Genomic DNA, 18,704 nt, shown 5'->3' with positions numbered 1-18,704 from the left:
GCTGTTCATATCAGAAGGCGTACTTGACTTCCAGCCTTAGGGTTTGGTTTCCTGGAAAAGATGAAAAGCAGGCAAACAGTCCCAGGACACAAGGGGAGACCCCTAAACAGGATATACCTGGAATCAATGTCCTTCTACACACACCCCACGATGTCCTGGGGCGGGCGGTCCCCCCTCAGTCGTAATGAGATTCCTCCTACAGTGGCCTCCTCACTGGTGTCCCCGGGGCAAGGCTTAGCCTGCCCCTGGGTGCTTTCTGTGTATACCACAGCCAGTGTGATGGTCAAAGAGGGTACATTAGTGAGTGACTCCCTGAGCTGGAACTCCGTGCAGTGCCCCGAGTGGTTTGACCCCTGGTATCCCTCCAGGACCCGCTGAGAACACCACCCCTTGACTTAAAGGCTTTAGGGAAGCTCTTACAGGCCTCAGGACATTTGCACATGCCATACCTGGAAACCATCTTCCAATCCCAGCCCCCTCTGCCAAGGGACTCTTTCTTCTTTAAGAGTCAGCATCAGTGAGGGCCTCCACGACCACCCTAATCCGGGCTTTTGGTTCCTGTCATTCGTCTCCAGTTTAGTCTCTCTCGTGAGAGTTACGATGATCTGTCAGTCATTGTTTTAACTTTTAAAAAATTCTTACTTATTTATGTGAGAGGCAGAGACGGAGTGCCCACCTGCCGGTTTACTCCCCAAGTGCCCCTGGTAGCCAGAAAGTCAAAGCCAGGAGCCAGGAATGAGCGGCAGGAACCTAATGTCCTGGGCATTCGCTGCTGCCTCCTGGGGTCCAGCTTAGCAGGCAGCTGGGGCCAGGAGTCGAGCGCAGACGCTCTGCTGTGGGTGCCAGCGTCCTGACCACTCTGATGAATGCCCACCCTCCTCTACTTATTAGTATTTTTTTTTGACAGGCAGAGTGGACAATGAGAGAGAGACAGAGAAAGGTCTTCCTTCCGTTGGTTCACCCTCCAAATGGCCACTATGGCCAGCGCACCGCGCTGATCCGATGGCAGGAGCCAGGTGCTTCTCCTGGTCTCCCATGGGGTGCAGGGCCCAAGCACTTGGGCCATCCTCCACTGCACTCCCTGGCCACAGCAGAGAGCTGGCCTGGAAGAGGGGCAACCGGGACAGAATCCGGCACCCCGACCGGGACTAGAACCCGGTGTGCCGGCGCCGCAAGGCAGAGGATCAGCCTATTGAGCTACGGCGCCGGTCTACTTATTAGTATTGATTTGGCTTTTTTTCTGCTTCCTGCACCTGGGTGTAGACAGCTAAAATCATCTTTTTCTTTCTCACCCTTACTTGGCCACAGTTAGGGACCCTGCCAATGCTTGCTGAGTGAAGAAACACTTTGGACGGGGCTGGAGCCTTGGCTGCAGCTTCCACCGAGCTTACATGTGCGCTTCACTGGGCTGGTTCTGCGCAGTCCTGTGTCTGCAGTACCTAGAAGAGCACTTGGCGTCGAGCAGATGGTGTAAAAGCGACCCAGGGTCAAGTGCACCAGGCCATGAGCCCCTGGGGCAATGGCTCTCACAGAATTTGCGGACCAGAAGCCCAAGCAGCTGGAAGCGGATTGTTTGACCTGGGTGGTGTTTTACGTCATCGTCAACAGGTTGCCAGTATTTAAAAATGGGAAGATTTCACACAAAAATCCCCATGCCGATTTCTTGACGAGCCGGAAGGTGCCAACCTGGCGGCCGCTCCTCTTTGCTCGGGGCGCAGGGGGCTGGCGCTGGGAGCCTGAGCAGGTCATGGACTTCCTGTTTGCCTTTTCTGACACCTGTGTTGATGGAAGAATCCCCCCTTCACAATCACCCTGAAATAGTGGTGGACCCCCCTTCACAATCACCCTGAAATAGTGGTGGACCCCCCTTCACAATCACCCTGAAATAGTGGTGGACCCCCCTTCACAATCACCCTGAAATAATGGTGGTTCCCCCCTTCACAGTCACCCTGAAATAGTGGTGGGGGTTTTTCAACTCGGTAAGTAAACAATTCCATCAGGCCGATCATCAGAAGTGTAGAACTAACCCAGGGGATGTTTGTGTAAGACTGAGATGGTGTTGGGCCCAATTAGTCCTTCTGAGATTGGCTCAAAGCTCTCGGCAAGAGGCCCGGGGGCCTGGCTGTAATAGGAATGAGGTCCTGTGTGTTGTTAACTTCCAAACGTGGAGTAAGGAGCTAAGCTAAATCCTTGCTCACGCAGACCCAAGCCAACTCAGCGCATAATTGAATAACGTCACCGCACCTCCAAATTCCACAGAAGGGAGGAGACAGTGCAAAGACAGACTTCAAATTTGCGAGCCCCAGGCCTTGAAAGGTAGCAGTGGAGGATGGTCCAAGTGCTTGGGCCCTGCACCAGCATGGGAGACCAGGAGAAGCACCTGGCTCCTGGCTTCGGGTCAGCGCAGTGCCAGCCGTAGTGGCCATTTGTGGGGTGAACCAACGGAAGGAAGACCTTTCTGTCTGTCTCTCTCTCACTGTCTAATTCTGCCTGTCAAAAAAAGAAAGAAAGAAAGAAAGAAAGAAAGTTAGCAAACAACTAGTGCCCTGACAAGATGAGTCACAGTGCGTGTTCTGTCTGTTAGGATGGACTAGCAGCAGTCTAACGTCATCGTCACCATCACCAAGACCATCATCATCCTCATGTCACCATCACCTTCACCACCATCATCACCACCACCACCATCATCACCATCACCATCACCACCATCGTCACCAACATCACCATTACCATCACCATCACCTTCACCCATATCATCACCACCACCACTATCATCACCACCACCACCATCGTCACCATCACCATGACCATCATCTTCACTAACATCACCATCATCGTCACCAACATCACCATCACCTTCACCATCACCTTCACCACCATCACCACCACCACTATCATCACCATCACCATGACCATCATCTTCACTGACATCACCTTCACCATTACCTTCACCATCATCATCATCACCATCATCATCACCTTCACCATCATCGTCACTATCAGCACCACCATCACCATCACCATCATCATCACCATCACCATCACCTTCACCACCATCATTATCACCATCACCATCATCGTCACTATCAGCACCACCATCACCATCATCATCACCATCACCATCATCACCACCATCATCACCATCACCACGACCATCATCTTCACTGACATCACCATCACCATTACCTTCACCATCATCACCATCACCTTCACCACCATCATTATCACCATCACCATCATCATCACCATCACCACCATCACCATCATCATCACCATCACCATCACCATCACCATGACCACCATCACCATCACCATCATCACCATCACCTTCACCACCATCATTATCACCATCACAAACATCGTCACTATCAGCACCACCATCACCATCATCATGACCACCATCACCTTCACCACCATCACCATCATCATCACCATCACCATGACCACCATCACCACGACCATCATCTTCACTGACATCACCTTCACCATCATCATCATCATCGTCACCATCACCATCACCATGACCACCATCACCTTCACCATCACCATCACCATCACCACCATCACCATCACCTTCACCACCATCACCATGACCATCATCTACACTGACATCACCTTCACCATCATCATCATCGTCGTCACCATCACCATCACCATCATTGTCACTATCAGCACCGCCAAATCATCACATCGCAGGAATCAGTTTTCACACAGCTTTTTAAAACAAGTTAAATCCCCAGACAATGTATGCGGCAGCTTGAGCGTGCTGTGTGGTCAGGAAATTCTCCTGTGGCCAAGAGGCGCAAACCCGGGGGTGATTTATGAGACCTGGAGGTGAGCTGTTGGCCCAAGTAAATCGGACTGGTTTGAAAATGATGATGAGCTTTATGATAAGCGTTCGCTTCTCAGATTTTATTTTTGGCCTCTGTTCACTCGTTTTGGTCAGTTACGGAGAAAATCAGGCATGATGAGGGTAGAGAGCCAGCCAGCGCTGCTGAGCCTGATTTAGCCTGGCAATTAAATCCATTTTTCTAAGTGCTACTAATTGTCCCTTAAAATAAACCGGAATGCTCTGAAAGTGTCACAGCCTGAAATTGCTCATCTATTTTGAAATCTAATTCATGGCTTCCACTTAAATGTTTACAGATTATAGTAAAAAATAAGAACTATCAAAATTACAAAATGTTTAAGTCTAATTTATGAGGAATTTATCATTCATGATTTAATTAAGCAGTTCATTGCAGCTGTTCAGGCTTATTCCTGAATAAAAATATCTCGCTCCTGCATTATCGCTGGAAACCAGAAGTTTTATTGTGAAGGTGTTCTCTTTAAAAATTGTTTCTTAAAGGTGTGAGAAAGTAAGAAATACAGGAAATTGGAAAAGCAGGATTTTTTTAAATATGTTTTTACTTGTATTTATTTGAGAGGTATAGGAGAGAGAGAGAAAGTGAGAAAGTGGGAGAGAGAGAAAGAGAGAGGGGGAGAGAGAGAGAGAGAGAAAGTGAGAAAGTGGGAGAGAGAGAAAGAGAGAGGGGGAGAGAGAGAGAGAGAGAAAGTGAGAAAGTGGGAGAGAGAGAAAGAGAGAGGGGGAGAGAGAGAGAGAGAGAAAGTGAGAAAGTGGGAGAGAGAGAAAGAGAGAGGGGAGAGAGAGAGAGAGAGAGAGAGAGATCTTCCATCACTTCACTCCCCCAGTACCCTCAAGGGCCACACTGGGCAAGGCTGAAGCCAGAAGCCAGGTCTCCCAGGTGAGCTGTGGAGACTGAGCTGCTGGAGCCATCCCGCTGCCCCCTGGGGTCTGCATTAGCGGGAAGCTGCAGTCAGGGGGCCAGAGCCAGGTGCTGAGCCCAGCGGCTCCGATACGGGGCTCCAGCGAGCTAAACGCCCCACCAGGTCTTCTCGGCGCGCAGAACGTTCACACACGAGCACCTGCTGAGTCGGCAGCTCTGCTCCACGTGCAGGGCCACTGCCTGGTGGGAGATGGATCCGGAACTCGTGCTCCGCATGGACTGCCCCGCCCGTGCTGCGCATCGGAGTCACGGATGGAGTTTAGGGAAAGTACACGCGTGCCTGGAGTCTCGGATGGCCGAGTCGAGGCTGGGCCCTGAAGGCTGTTGTTTGTAAGCTCCGCAGGTGGACCGAGCAACGGCTGTGCTGGGCATGCATGCTCCCTCCAGAGGCAGGGGCCCAGAGGGTCCTTCACGCTCGCGTGAGCCCGGAACCAAGCTCTGAGCCGGGCAAGCGCCCACCAGGCTGATTGGGTCCTTAAGGCTCCCAGAGACGGACTCAGAGGCGCAGTCCCGGCTGAGTGGCTGTGACTGTGCGGGCGCTGGCCGTCCCAGGACTCCGGCTCTGGCCCTCTCCTTGCGTCCAGTTGATTGATGACCGCAGCTTCTCGTTCAGTCTCTCCGTCTGTGCTGGACAGCGGGCACAGGACGACTCCTAGACAAGGACTGTGCACTGGTGGCTTCAGCCCATGCCCAAGCAACAGAGCCATCTTACTGGGCCTCCGTGGCGCTTGAAAACGAATTCTTTTTCTTTTAAGATTTATTTATGTATTTGAAAGAGTTACACAGAGAGAAGAGGAGAGGCAGAGACAGAGAGAGAGAGAAGAGGAGAGGCAGAGAGAGAGAGAGAGAGAGAGAGAGAGTTCTTCCATCCACTGGTTCACTCCCCAGTTGGCCGCAATGGCCAGAGCTGTGCCGATCCGAAGCCAGAAGCCAGGAGCTTCTTCTGGGTCTCCCACATGAGTGCAGGGACCCAAGGACTTGGGCCGTCTTCTACTGCTTTCCCAGGCCACAGCAGAGAGCTGGATCGGAAGTGGAGCAGCCAGGACTCGAACCGGTACCCATATGGGATGCCAGCACATCAGGCCAGGGCTTTAACCCGCTGTGCCACAGCACTGGCCCCAAAAATGAGTTCTAGTTAGCTTCCAAACAGGGGTGGGTCTCTCTCTCTCTCTCTCTCTCTCTCTCTCACACACACACACACACACACACACACAGTATTTTCAGGTTCCTTTGCACAAGTCAGAAATTCTGGACAACACCAGGCTCGCATTCTGAGCCTCGCTCTCTTGTTTTCCCACGGAAGCTGCCCCTGGTACCCACCCCTCGCCTCTCCGTTTCCTGGCCGGGCCCCGCAGCTGTGGGGCTGTCGGTCATCTTCGGAGCCAGGGTCCCTGGGTTTGCAGATTGCTCCTGCGGGCAGGGTCCTCTCGCCAGGCCCGCGTCCCCCCGATCGGCACCCCCAGCAGCTGCTCGCTCCTCGCTCACTTTTTGAGTCAGCAAAGCAAGTGGAGCACTTGCTGCGGTGTGGAGGCGCTCTGTCCCCTCACGGTGGCTGTGGTGCAAGCTTGGCGTGGCGAGTGGTGGCGCTCTCCGGAGTGGGACAGTGCAAGCCAATGACGTCATCGTGGGCACTGCGTGCAGAGGGCGTTAATGGGGTCAGCGCTGTGGCGTAGCGGGTGACGCTGCCACCTGCAGTGCGGCGTCCTGTATGGGCGCCGGTTCGAGTCCAGCGCCGCAGGGCCGGCGGGAGCAAAGACGTTACCAAATTGCCAGGGTGTTGCAACTCATGATGAAAATTGTGTGGTGCTGAATGCAATGTAATAATTTCTGTATGACTGGAATTACTGAAAGGAAGTGGCTTTTCTGGGAAAACAAAAAAAATGGGACTTTTTTTTTTTTTTTTTAGCTGTTTCGGAAGCATCTTAACCTTCAAGATGCGGGCGTGTGTTCAGGATGCGTGCTGTGGACGGAAGCCACCTGCCTGTGAGTTCGCCGTGTCTCACGGCTGTCAGGGGAGCAACTTAGTCAGACTGTGTTTTTCCGCATCTCTCCCACCTCAACTTCAACGCGCCAGAGGCAGAGTGGCCAGTGTCGACGTCATTCTCAGCTTCCCGAGGCAAAGCAGTGTCACAACGTCCCTAAACCAGACATTCTTGGTGCCGAGTATCCGTGTGATTCTACCACACAAAAGATGGATGAGGCTGGGAGCTAGTTACACAAATCCATGTGAGTGACAACAGCACATCTTGGGGGGCGGGCGTTGTGTTCCAGTGGCCCAAGCCATTACTTGCAGGGCCGGCATCCCATATGGGCGCCAGTTTGAGTCCTGGCTGCTCCACTTCCAATCCAGCTCCCTGCTACGGCCTGGGAGAGCAGCAGAAGACGGCCCATGTGCTTGGGCCCCTGCACCCGCATTCCCATACGGGATGCCAGCACTGCAGACCAGGGCTTTAACCTGCTGCGCCACCGCCCTGGGCCCCTCTTAGCCTCTTGTAATCACTATCCTACTCTCAGGTCAATTTAAAAAATATATATTTTTAAAAAATTTTTTGAGAGGCAGAGAGACGGGGTGATGGAGGGGGGCATATAGCAAGAGACCTCCTATCAACTGGTTCACTCCCCGAATGCCTGCCATGCCTGGGGACTGAGCCAGGCTGAAGCTGGGAGCCAGGAACACAACCCAGGTCTCCCATATGAGTGGCGGCAGGACCCCAGTCACTGGAGCCATCACCACTGCCTCCCAGGGTCTCCACTGACAGAAAGAGCCAAGAGGTGGGGACGTCATAGTTGGCATTTTTTTTTTTTTTGACAGGCAGAGTTAGACAGTGTGAGAGAGAGACAGGGAGAAAGGTCTTCCTTCCATTGGTTCACCCCCCAAATGGCCACTACGGCTGGCACTGCACCTATCCGAAGCCAGGAGCCAGGTGCTTCCTCCTGGTCTCCCACGCAGGTGCAGGGCCCAAGCACTTGGGCCATCCTCTACTGCACTTCTGGGGCCACAGCAGAGAGCTGACCTGGAAGAGGAGCAGCCGGGAGTAGAACCAGTGCCCATATAGGATGCGCTGCAGGCAGAGGATTAGCCAAGTGAGCCGCGGCGCCGGCCCCAGAGTTCACATCTTGAGTGCAGAGAAGAGGTGGGATAGAAGCGACTTGCCGCCAGGGCCTGGGCAGCCGTTCCGTCATTCACCATAAAAGCTGCAGCTTCGCCCAAGCTCATCTGCTCCTTCCCACCAGTATAACCACGGTCAGGGTTGAGAGCAGCAGCGTGGAGGGTGGCTGTTTTGCCCAGTGGGTCTACACCTGTTGAGGTGCTCACACCCATGTCTGAGGGCCTGGTTTGAGTCCCGGCTCCACTTCTGATTCCAGCTTCCTGTGAATGCGCACCCCGGGAGGCAGCAGGTGACGGCTCAGGTGTTGGGTCCTTGCCGCTCACGTGGGGAGCCTGGGTTGAATTTCTAGGTCCTGATTTCAGCCTGGCACAGTGGGCACGTGGGAAGTGAACTAGCCAATGGGAGCATGAGAGCCAGACAGGCTGGAGGGCGAAGCTGTTTCCAGCTGACTGGCTGAATGGCCTGGAGCAAGTCGCCTAACCTTTCTCTGCCCCAGTGTTCTCATCTGTGAAACGGAGACAGCAATCTCCATGTTCGTTCTGAGATCATCAACACGAGATATTCAGTGAGAGCAGGCTTATCAACCCGGGCACTGGGGCCATTTTGCGCCGATGATGCTCCGTTGCAAGGCGCTGTCCTGTGAGTTGCGGGATGCTCACCAGGGTCCTCGCCTCCACCCACTCCATGCCTGTAGCCCCTCTCCTGCAGTCCTGACAGCGCAGAAGGTCTCAGGGTGCTGACAAATGTCCCCAGCTGGCCAAAAGCACTCACTATCCCAGCCAGTGACGCTGGGCATACACCTGGCATGTAGTGCATGCTTTGAAAAGATGCTCCATTAGTGGGGCCGGCGCTGTGGCACACTGGGTAGAGCCGCCACCTGCAGTGCCTGCTTCCCATATGGGTGCCTGTTCTAGTCTGGCTGCCCCTCTTCCAGGCCAACTCTCTGCTGTGGCCCTGGAGTGCAGCAGAGGATGGCCCAAGTCCTTGGGCCCCTGCACCCACGTGGGAGACCAGGAGAAGCTCCTGGCTCCTGGCTTCAGATTGGCTCAGCTCTGGCTGTTGCAGCCAATTGGGGAGTGAACCAGCAGACGGAAGACTTCTCTCTCTGTGTAACTCTAACTTTCAAATAAATAAATAATTTTTTAAATCATTAATTTTTTTAACGATTTGTTTATTTATTTGAAAGGCAGAGTGACAGAGAGAGAGGGAGGGAGAGAGAAAGGTCCATCTTCCATCTGCTGGTTCACTCCCCAAACAGCCACAACTGCCTGGGCTGGGTCAGGCTGAAGCCAGGAGCCAGGAGCTTCCTTCAGGTCTCCCATGTGGGTGCAAGGGCCCAAGTCCTCGGGCCATCCTCTGCTGCTTTCCCAGGTGCATTAGCAGGGAGCTGGGTCCAAGGTGGAGTAGCCGGGACTCGAACTGATGCTCTGATACCGGATGGTGGTGTCTGTTAGGAAAATGGCACAGTTTTATCTATGGTGCGATCTACACCCTGACACCATCCTAGGCTCTAGCTCCAGCCGCCATTGCTGGAAGCCAGGTGGCCACATGGCCCAACCACTGGGGTCAAGCTCCACCCCCATCCTAATGGGATTCGCTGCTCCTGCTTCCCTGCCCGCCCCCCGGCAAAATTTTAAAAGGACCCGCTTCTGAACAGGTGGCTCTCTCGGCTTCTCTCCCCTCTCCTCTCTCGCTCGCTCTGTTCCCTCTGTGCTCTCTGCTCTCTCTCTGCTCTCTCTTCTCTCCTCGCTAGGTCCTCTCCTCTCTCTCCCTCTCTCCCTCTCTTACACCCTCCTTCTCTCTTTCCTTCTTCGCCCCTTCCCTCCAGTCTGCTGGGTTCTCCCCAATAAAGCCTTTCCCTTACTCCAGTGTCTGGTGTGTTTTGTGGCAGCCTTACAGTGTCCCAAGCGGCAACTTAACCGACGGCACCACGATGCTGGCCCCTCTCGCATCATCATTGCCATCATTATTGTTATTGTTTTTATTGCTGCTAAACAGCTGCAATTTTGTGTTTAGAAAGTCTACTTGTTGTTGTTGCCTACGTGAGAATGCAGGAAACATCGTCACATTCCAGGAGCTGAGGGCCAGGCGCTGCCCATGCTGGGCCACCAGCCCTGAAGAGTGCTGGCCCCCACAGCGATCTGCTTTTGTTCTTCCCTAAGGCAAAGCCCTGAGGTCCTTCTTGATGTTTCCCAAATTTCAGCAGAGAGAAAGTCGCCTGGGTCCCGAGCCTGCCGTGGGCGTGGAGGGAGAGGGAACAGGAGCGCCTGCTGCCTCCCGCGTCCCCCCCCCTTCCCCCCCGCAGGTCACCTCCCTGTATTTCTTCCCCTCTCACCTTCCACCGTCATCGCTGTCACTTAACCCGCGGACCCTGAGCGCTGCTTAGGGACACTGGAATCCGTGGGGAAGCACAGAAGAGGAACACTGGAATCCGTGGGGAAGCACGGGGGGGGGGGGGGGGGGCGTTGCTGGGACAGGGAGAAGCCTCTGATTTGCTTTCAGCTCATTGCCCTGGAGCCATGACAGGAGGAATTCTTCAAAGCTGGGCTCTGTCCTTTCTAAAACCGTGGTGTGCATTTCATTTATGCAAGGCGCTTCCCCTCCCCCATTCCCTTAATGACTGTTGATGAGCTCCTATTGTAGTGGCCGCTGTGTGTGTGTGTGTGTGTGTGTGCAGACATGGGGTGTGTTTCCAGCTGCCTGTGCTCTGAGAGGCAGGAGGAGGCTGGAGCTAAGGTTAGGAGATAGGTTAGGACGGCAGGTGTGTCCGGAGGTAAAAGGGGGTTGGGAATGTCCCCTCCAAGGGGCTGTAGCCCATATCCGAGTGCCTGGGGGACGGCCCATCTCCACTTTAGCTTCCAGCTTCCTGCTAAATGCGCGCCCTGGGAGGCAGCAGGCGGTGGCTCAAGGACTTGGGCCCCTGCCACCCATGGGAGACCCAGATTGAATTCCAGGCTCCTGGCTTTGGGCTTGGCACAGCCCTGGCTGTTGGGGCCATTGGGGGACTGAACCAGCAGGTGAAAGATCTCTCTCCATCTCCTCTCTCTCTCTCTCTTCACTCTGTTATTCAAATAAATTTTTTTTAATTTCTAAAAAGTTTTGAAAACAAAAACAAGTGAAAATAAATAAGTAGTGACATTGAGAGGAAAAGCTGGATTCGACCAGGAGGGAACATGGATGTTTTGATCTCCGAAGCGTGCCTTGCTCAGAAATGCAAGTGTCCTAGGATAGGAGTGCTTCATTTGACTTACAGATACACTTTTGAAGACTTCTGTCTTTATTTGAAAGGCATCATTGCAGAGAGAGAGAGAGAGAGAGAGAGAGAGAGAGAGAGAGAAACGGAGAGAGAACTTCCATCCACTGGTTCACTCCCCAGACACCAGGTCTGAGACAGGAGGAAGCCAGGAGCCAGGGACTCCATCCAGGCCTCCTGTGTGAGTGACAGGGTCCCAAGCACCTGAGCCATCTTCGACTGCTTTCCGAGGCACATTAGCAGGGAGCTGGATCGGAAGTGGGGCAGCCAGGACTCGAACCCATGTCCATAGGGGTGCCAGCATCGCAAGCTGCGCCTTAACCCACTGCACTACAACGCCGGCCCCGTAAGTATGTTGTAACTCTCTCGTTTATTACAGAAAATATTGGAAATAGCAACTTTTATTTATCTTTTAATTTATAAGAAGAATATATGAACGTATCTGAATAAAAGCTGAAGCAGTTCAGAAACAAATGGAGGTGCCCTCCTGCGAGACCGGCCCTATGCACCTGCTGACCCCTCCCAGCCGAGGGCGGACGGGAACAGGTGGGTGTGTGGCCCCTGGGGGGTGTCAGCCTGGGGCAGAAGTGTGTCCAGTAGCTGCTTTTCATGGTCAAGGACGGCTGAAGTAGCAGCAGGTCCACATCGCGCAATCTAATACTTAACGCCCCCGAGTCCTGCTAGCCCTCGTGTTCCGTGACCTCTGCCGTTCCTCCTCTCTACTCCTTATGCGAACAACCGGAGCGCCATCTCATCTCCCTGGCACACGGCATCTCTAAAAGTCTTATTAAAAAATCATCTCGAGAGGGTGGATGAGCCCTGCGGGGAGGGGGTGCTGGCGAGGTGGTGCTGCCGGGAAACAGGACTCCCGCCGGAGCCGCCCTTTAAAAGCTGGCTCCGGTGACCCTGGGTCAGCTCGCTGCACGGGCCCCGTTTTGCAAGGGGCCCAGCGCGCCCGCCTGGCGGAGGAGTTCCCTGCGTGCAAACAAAAGAATGGCCCGTCCCCTGCCCGGCGCTGGGCTGGCTCGTGCTGGCTGCTGTAATTTACCTTCCAGCCACCCAGGGCTCGCCAGCCCCTCGGCGCGGGCTCCAGGCTGTCTGGGGGAGAGGCCGGCTGGCTCCGGGAGCCAGGGGCCGCCGAGTTTTTGTGTTAACAACAAATGTTAACTTATTTCCTGGTGAGCGCTGGAGGCCCAGGACACTACCTGACCCTCCCGGATGGCTGTCTCGTGTCATTTCTCATGACCGTGCCCTCCGAGGGGGGCTGGAGCCGAGGCAGGCTGGACTTAAGGGCAGACGCTTGCGTTTCGCCGTCTGCTCTGCAGACTATGGAAACGGATGGACCTGGGCTAGCCCTCCCCGCCTCGGCTGTGCAATGGGGCAAAGTGCTGCCTGTTGGGAAGCAGCAGGCCCTGGTCTTTGTGTGCACATGGACATGGGCTCACAATGCCTGCGCTCATCCGGGCCTCGGCTGTGATCCTGACCCTCCTGCTGCCCCACTGTCTGCCGCCGCGGTCGGATAGCTTGCCCGGGGTCACCTGGCGGGGCGGTGAGAGTGCCATGGACACAGAGGAGCAGGCGTGGGGTTAGCAGCTCAGTGTGGCCACGGTGGAGCCGGGGCACAGACTTGGGGAACCAACCCCCCCATCCCCTCCAATACCCCCCCCTCCGCTAACTGAATCGTCCAGTGCGAGAGCAGGATATGGGACCTCGGAGCCTGCCGGGCCAACGCTGTCATTCATTTCGGGGGGGGACACTGGGTGCAGCCAGAGCACTTAAGGACTTGGGCAGGGTTCAAGTTGCTGATGACGGTGCCAGGCAGAGGCTTTGCTGCCCGCGGCTCTGCCATTCCCAGGGCTTTTTCCATTTGCTTAAATACCACAAACGACTTTAAAAAAAAAAAAAACTGTTTATTGTGGAAACAGCTAAACATCTACGCAAGCACCCTGGCCTCCCACGCCCTGCTGCCAGGCTTCAGCCGCCGCATGGTCCATGGAGCTGCAGCCGCGTTCCCACCGGCTCCCCCAGCCCCGGCCCCCGGTGCGAAACCCTGAGCTCAGACTCAGGCGCCACAGCATTGCCTCTCCGAGAGGGCGTACATCTCTACCCTAGGACCACTGAAGAATAACACTGGGCCCAGCGTGGTGGCGCGGGGGATCGAGCCACGCTTTGCAACACTCACATCCCATATGAGCACTGGCTATGTCCGGCTGCTCCACTTCCCATCCAGCTCCCTGCTAATGTGCCTGGGAGACCAGCAGAGGATGGCCCAGATACCTGGGCCTCTGCACCCATTTGGGAGACCTGGGTGGAGTTCCAGGCCCCTGACTTCAGCCTGGTCCAGCTCCAGCCACAGGGGCCATTTGCGGAGTGAACCAGGGGATGGGACATAGTCTCTCTCTCTCTCTCCCTCTCTCTCTGTAACTCTGCCTTTCAAATAAATAAATTAAAAAAAAATCTTGCTAAAATGGTCAAATACCTTGGCAGGGTTCAAACTGCTCCAGTTGCCACACACAGTGGGTTTGCCGTAGCAAGGCTGAACTTTGACCCTGCGTAAGACTCCATGGAGGGTCCTGGGATGGTTGCACAGCAGTCCCTGGGATCTGAGCAGCCCAGTGTGGAGTAGAAACGGCTCCAGTGTCAGTGCAGGGCGGGGGGACCTGGCCTGCCTTGGTTTCCCCCTCTATGGAGACAGGGCTGTGAGCACCTGGCCCAGGGGCTGTTTGAGGGGGAAGAGCCGCCTACAGAGGCTCTTAGAGAGGCTGGCACTGCAGGTGGCAGCCCTGCCCGCTGTGCCACAATGCAGGGCCCTGGCTCTGGCTTTTATCCCTCCTGGGGAGGGGTGTTCTCCAATCCGAGATCCCGTAAAGAACTGCACACAGATCTCACACAGCCCCGCCTCCTCGGCCCCCACCAATCAGGAAGCGGCACTGATCTGTACTCTCTAGGGTGGAACGCACACTCGCTCCTGTGGGAGTCACACAACCATCCAGGATGGTCAGCCTTACGTCAGGTTGTTCTTCCTTCTCCAGCCGTGCAAGGCGACTTCTTTATCAGATCAGAAGGGAAACACAAGGCAGTAAAAAGGTGACGCTGTTCACCGGGATATTGACTCGGCTTTGGATCATACAGATTGATGACAATAATCGTAATGAAATGTGTGTGGGATTTCCTGAGGCCAAAACAAATGGGGATGCCATAAAAACCTAGGAACATGGGGCCGGCGCTGTGGCATAGTGGGTAAAGCCGCCACCTGCAGTGCCAGCATCCCATATGGGCACTGCTTTGAGTCCTGGCTGCTCCACTTCCGATCCAGCTCTCTGCTGTGGCCTGGGAAAGCAGTAGAAGATGGGCCAAGTCCTTGGGCCCCTGCACCTGCGTGGGGGTCCAGGAAGAAGCTCCTGGCTCCTGGCTTCAGATCTGCGCAGCTCCAGTTGTTGCGGCCATCTGGGGGAGTGAACCAGCAGATGGAAGACCTCTCTCTCTCTCTGTCTCTCTGTCTGTCTCTCTCTCTCTCTGCCTCTCCTTCTGTGTAACTCTGACTTTCAAATAAATAATAAATCTTTAAATAGTAAAAAAAAAAAAAACCTAGGAATAAACACGGGCGCTCTGCAAGCATGCAGCGCCTACTGCGTGCCTTTGGGGAGACTAGGAGGTGAATTGAGTGTCTGCGGCGAGGCTCTGCAAGGTGACAAATCATTCTGGTTGGAGGCAAGGAAGGATGAGTGACTTCGGAGGCAGAGGCTTTAGGGACTCAGGCGAGTCTGAAATGTAGAGACATTGCTGCTAAGCCCGGAGGCCACGGGGATGGAGACGAGGAGCCGTGTCCCCGCGTGGAGCTCTTTATCTCTGCACAAGGCTCTTCGTAGGACGTTCTGTCACACAGCTGTTGACAGTTATGACAAAGCGAGGTCTGGGGGTCATATTTTATGCACACTCACACAGGGTACACGGCTTATACGCTGGCCCTCTACACAGATCGTCCCCTGGACTTGGCCCTTCCTTTTCCTTTTCTTTTTTTAAGATTCATTTATTTATTTGAAAGGCAGAGTTACAGAGAGAGAGAGAGAGGGAGAGATGAGAGAGGTTTTCCATCCACTAGTTCACTTGCCAAATGGCCGTGCCCAGGTAAGTGGCGGGACCCAAGCACTCGGGCTGTCTCCCACTGCCTTCCCAGCTGTGTGGCTGAGAGCTGGATTGGAAACAGAGCAGCTGGGATGTGAACTGGCGTCCATATGGGATGCTGGCGCTGCAGGCTTAACCCGCTAGGCCTCGGTGCAGGCCCCACCCCTCCCATTCTTTCTAGGGGTTGTTGAACCCTGGTCCACATTTTGTATAAGTTACTTAATTTCCTTGTACCTCTGTTTCCTCATCTGCAGAATGGGTAGAGCATAAAGACATTTATTTTATTTTATTTTATTTTTAAAGAAGTATTCATATAGTTGAAAGGCAGAGTTACAGAGAGAAGACACACACACACACACACACACACACACATCTGTCATAGATCGATCTGTCATCTGCTGGTTCACTCCCCAGATGGCTGCAATGGCCAGGCAGGGCTGGGCCAGGAGGAGCCAGGAGCTTCGGGTGCAGGGGCCCAAGGGTTCCTTTAACATATCAGCAGAGACCTTGACCGGAAGTGGAGCAACCGAGACTCAAACCAGCACCCACGTGGGATGCTGGTGCTGCAGGCAGTGGCTTAACCCGCTTCGCCACGCCAGCCCCCACAAAGTCATTCTGAGGAGGAAAGAAGTTAGTGCACGGTGGCAGACGGCGGCAGCTCTTGCGGGAGCAAGCCTGACCTACGCCTTCCTGCTAGATCTTGTTTGGCCCCCCCTAGGAGGCACAGCCCAGAGCCCAGCACCGCAGATCTAGAGTCCCAGCCTCCCCATTCCTGCTTTATCAGGATGAGAGGATCACAGTGTGGCCCAAAGTCAGAGTTGGCTTTCGTGTTTGATTCCAACACAACGGAACCAGGATTCTGGTGATCCCGGCAGAGGAGGCTGGGTTTGGAGGCAGCAGAGGGGTGAAGAAAGCAGAAACAAAAACCAAGAGGCAGTCAGGGCCGGAAGACAGACAATAGAAAAATAACCACTGGTTAACATCTGCCTCGTCCAGGACCTTGTTTGTATGCAAGGATTAAGGGGCGGGCCCTCATTATCATGCTGATTAAGGTGGCTTTGGGGGGAAGTTGTCTGTTATCTCCCTAACTCTGATTTCTGTCCTATAAACAGCTTCCTTTCAGCTGGTGGTGACCTGGAACTCCTTTGTGATTTTTAAAAAAAGATTTGTTTATTTGAGAAGGGGGCGGGTGAAGGAGGAAGGAGGGGGTGAGGAGAGAAATCTTTTTTGTCTGCTGGTTTACGCCCCAGGTGCCTGCTGCAGCCTGGGCTGGGCCAGGATGAAGCCCGGAGCCCTGATCTCCCACTAGGGTGGTGAGAACCTGAGGACCTGGGCCATCACCCGCGGCCTCCCAGCACAGTAGCAGGGAGTTGGGTCAGCCGCACAGAGCAGCCGGGGCTCGAACCCAGGCACTCCGAGGTGGGACGCAGGCGTCCCTGTCGCACCACAACTCCCTATTTCAATTTTTCGCCTGGCCTGTTGGGGCCTGGTGCAGGAGCTCCGTCTACAGCGGTGGCCTCCACACCCGTTCCCCGGGAGACAGCGCGTGCCCTCCGCTTCCCAGGTAGGGGTCTCTCCCGAGGGAGCTCACTGAGCTGGAAGTGCAGCCCCCTCTCCACTGCCCGCCCTGCACTGCGCGCCAGGCCCGTGTCGGACATGAAGAAAAAGCAGCCTCAACTCCAGGCCTGACTTCCATGGCCGGCAGCTCCAGGCCTTGCTGGAGGGAGAATATGGTGCTCCCACCCTCCTGGGGGCCCTCTGTGCAGCCCCTAGGAGAACCTTCTGTTAGGTAGCAACATCGGGAACAGTGGTGCCCCCCCACCCCGCCCCGTACCACCCAGCATCGCACCTGCCGCTGTTCCCAAAGCGTCTGCACCCATCCAGTGTTCCTGCCAAGTGCAGCAGGCTCGTAACTTACCTAACGAAAACACACAGCCTCTAAGTAGAGATCAGGCCGTGTGCCATTTTTATTTTGTTCCTTATGATTTGTGGTATCTTCCACCCTTTCTGTAATACGCCTCTGTACTGTGACAATCAGAAACGCAACAATATTTTCGGAGGTGGGGATTTGGGCTGAGTGGGGCTGTGGCAACATCTTTTGTTCTATGCAGTGTCACTCTTCCTTCAAGGAGAGGGCCTCGATTTCTTTTTCTTTTTTTTTTTTTAAGATTTATTTATTTCTTTGAAGGGCAGAGTTACAGAGAGGCAGAGGCAGAGAGAGAGAGAGAGAGAGAGAGAGAGAGAGAGGTTGGTCTTCCATCGGCTGGTTCACTCCCCAAATGGCCACTGCACCCATCCAAAGCCAGGAGCCTGGTGCTTCTTCCAGGTCTCCCATGTGGGTGCAGGGCTCAAGCACTTGGGCCATCCTCCACTGCTTTCCCAGGCCACAGCAGAGAGCTGGATGGGAAGAGGAGCAGCTGGGCCTCGAACCATTGCCCATATGGGATGCCAGCGCTTCAGGCCAGGGCGTTAACCCACTGCACCACAGCGCTGGCTCCTCAGCGTCAGTACTTTCATAGGCGATGTCTACAGGGGCTATGCTGAGAGCTGCCACAATGCACAGGTGTACACACGCATGCACACGCATGCACACACACCCCCACCACCCTTCAAGTCCTGGTTACTTTGCTCGAAGCCAGCAGAGGCTGGATCCCTTACCACCCCTAGACTTCCCAGTGACAAAAGCCAATGCCTGTTGGTTTGCTTCAGTCAGTCTGGGTTTCTCCAAGGTACAACCAGGAGCCCACATTAAGGGGGCGCATTGGGTGCAGCGGGTTAAGCCACTGCTTGAGGTGCCAACACCTCATATGCGATCACTGGTTTGAGTCCCGGCTGCTCCGCTTCTGATCCAGCTCCCTGCTAATGCTCCTGGGAAAGCAGTGGATGATGGCCCAAGTCCCTGGGCCCCTGCACCCACACGGGAGACCTAGATGGAGTTCTGGGCTCCCCTCACCATTGGGGGCATTGTGGGAGTGAACCAGAGGAGTGAGATCTTCCCCTCTCTGTCATTCTGCCTTCCAAATACATAAAATCTTATAAGAGAAAAGTAATTGGCCTGCGGCTGGCGCTGTAACATAGCAGATGAAGCCCTGGCTTGTGCAGACCGCGTCTTACTTGGGAGCCTGTTCCTTTGCTGGCTGCTCCACTTCCCATCCAGCGCCTTGCTTATGCACCTGGGGAAGCAGAGGACGTGGCCCAAGTATTGGGCTCCTGCACCCACCTGGGAGATCCAGATGAAGAGCCAGTGCTGGCTGGTTTGGCCGTCTGGGGAGTAAACCAGCAGATGGAAAATCTCTCTCTCTCTCTCTTTCCAAATAAAGAAACAAATCTGTTGCCCAGCACTGTTTCGAAAGGCACCCCAGAACAGACCCAGGATCCCACCTGATCCGGGAATTCCCACCCAAGATCTCCTGTCCGCCCATGGAGCCC

The sequence above is a fragment of the Oryctolagus cuniculus genome, chromosome 8, assembly GCF_964237555.1.
Source record: "Oryctolagus cuniculus chromosome 8, mOryCun1.1, whole genome shotgun sequence".
In the NCBI taxonomy this organism is placed as follows: domain Eukaryota; kingdom Metazoa; phylum Chordata; class Mammalia; order Lagomorpha; family Leporidae; genus Oryctolagus; species Oryctolagus cuniculus.
The sequence above is the reverse complement of the archived record's forward strand: the minus strand, read 5'-3'. Positions refer to the sequence as shown.